This window comes from Alosa sapidissima, chromosome 1 (assembly GCF_018492685.1).
Source record: "Alosa sapidissima isolate fAloSap1 chromosome 1, fAloSap1.pri, whole genome shotgun sequence".
Taxonomy (NCBI): Eukaryota; Metazoa; Chordata; class Actinopteri; order Clupeiformes; family Clupeidae; genus Alosa; species Alosa sapidissima.
Genome location: NC_055957.1, coordinates 242,501 through 245,000, shown reverse-complemented (window position 1 = coordinate 245,000; position 2,500 = coordinate 242,501). Strand labels below are relative to the sequence as shown.

Here is a 2,500-nt window from a genome sequence, read left to right as displayed (position 1 = left end):
CACACACACACACCTCAGCACAAATACACACACACACACCTCAGCACAAACACACACACACACCTCAGCACAAACACACACTCACACACCTCAGCACATACACACACACACACACACCTCAGCACAAACACACACACCTCAGCACAAATATACACACACACACACCTCAGCACAAATACACACACACACACACACCTCAGCACAAATATATACACACACACACACCTCAGCACAAACACACACAGACACACACACACACCTCAGCACAAACACACACACACACACACACCTCAGCACAAACACACACACCTCAGCACAAATATATACACACACACACACACACCTCAGCACAAACACACACACACACACACACCTCAGCACAAACACACACAGACACACACACACCTCAGCACAAACACACACACACACACACACCTCAGCACAAACACACACAGACACACACACACACACCTCAGCACAAACACACACACACACACACCTCAGCACAAATATATACACACACACACCTCAGCACAAACACACACTCACACACCTCAGCACAAATATATACACACACACACATCAGCACAAACACACACACACACACACACACCTCAGCACAAACACACACAGACACACACACACCTCAGCACAAACACACACACACCTCAGCACAAACACACACACACACACCTCAGCACAGACACACACACACATGTCCTCATAGCCTTGTGTCCTACCTTATACATGTCCTCATAGCCTTGTGTCCTTATCTGTGTCCTACCTTATACATGCCCTCATAGCCTTGTGTCCTTATCTGTGTCCTACCTTATCCATGCCCTCATAGCCTTGTGTCCTACCTTATACATGTCCTCATAGCCTTGTGTCCTTATCTGTGTCCTACGTTATACATGTCCTCATAGCCTTGTGTCCTTATCTGTGTCCTACCTTATACATGTCCTCATAGCCTTGTGTCCTATCTTATACATGTCCTCATAGCCTTGTGTCCTTATCTGTGTCCTACGTTATACATGTCCTCATAGCCTTGTGTCCTTATCTGTGTCCTATCTTATACATGTCCTCATAGCCTTGTGTCCTTATCTGTGTCCTACCTTATACATGCCCTCATAGCCTTGTGTCCTTATCTGTGTCCTATCTTATACATGTCCTCATAGCCTTGTGTCCTTATCTGTGTCTAACCTTATACATGTCCTCATAGCCTTGTGTCCTACCTTATACATGTCCTCATAGCCTTGTGTCCTTATCTGTGTCCTACCTTATACATGCCCTCATAGCCTTGTGTCCTTATCTGTGTCCTACCTTATCCATGCCCTCATAGCCTTGTGTCCTACCTTATACATGTCCTCATAGCCTTGTGTCCTTATCTGTGTCCTACGTTATACATGTCCTCATAGCCTTGTGTCCTTATCTGTGTCCTACCTTATACATGTCCTCATAGCCTTGTGTCCTATCTTATACATGTCCTCATAGCCTTGTGTCCTTATCTGTGTCCTACCTTATACATGTCCTCATAGCCTTGTGTCCTATCTTATACACGTCCTCATAGCCTTGTGTCCTTATCTGTGTCCTACCTTATACATGCCCTCATAGCCTTGTGTCCTTATCTGTGTCCTATCTTATACATGCCCTCATAGCCTTGTGTCCTACCTTATACATGTCCTCATAGCCTTGTGTCCTACCTTATACATGTCCTCATAGCCTTGTGTCCTTATCTGTGTCCTACCTTATACATGTCCTCATAGCCTTGTGTCCTTATCTGTGTCCTATCTTATACATGTCCTCATAGCCTTGTGTCCTTATCTGTGTCTAACCTTATACATGTCCTCATAGCCTTGTGTCCTACCTTATACATGTCCTCATAGCCTTGTGTCCTTATCTGTGTCCTACCTTATACATGCCCTCATAGCCTTGTGTCCTTATCTGTGTCCTACCTTATCCATGCCCTCATAGCCTTGTGTCCTACCTTATACATGTCCTCATAGCCTTGTGTCCTTATCTGTGTCCTACGTTATACATGTCCTCATAGCCTTGTGTCCTTATCTGTGTCCTACCTTATACATGTCCTCATAGCCTTGTGTCCTATCTTATACATGTCCTCATAGCCTTGTGTCCTTATCTGTGTCCTACGTTATACATGTCCTCATAGCCTTGTGTCCTTATCTGTGTCCTACCTTATACATGTCCTCATAGCCTTGTGTCCTTATCTGTGTCCTACCTTATACATGTCCTCATAGCCTTGTGTCCTATCTTATACATGTCCTCATAGCCTTGTGTCCTTATCTGTGTCCTACCTTATACATGTCCTCATAGCCTTGTGTCCTTATCTGTGTCCTATCTTATACATGTCCTCATAGCCTTGTGTCCTTATCTGTGTCCTACCTTATACATGCCCTCATAGCCTTGTGTCCTTATCTGTGTCCTATCTTATACATGCCCTCATAGCCTTGTGTCCTACCTTATACATGTCCTCATAGCCTTG

At 44.7% G+C, this 2,500-nt stretch overlaps 1 protein-coding gene across 2 annotated transcripts in view; it reads right to left on the bottom strand.

The window, feature by feature from the left end:
• sult4a1 (sulfotransferase family 4A, member 1) overlaps positions 1–2,500 on the bottom strand; it is a 35,686-nt gene that overhangs the window by 15,529 nt on the left and 17,657 nt on the right. The gene's annotated exons all lie outside the window — the stretch shown is intronic.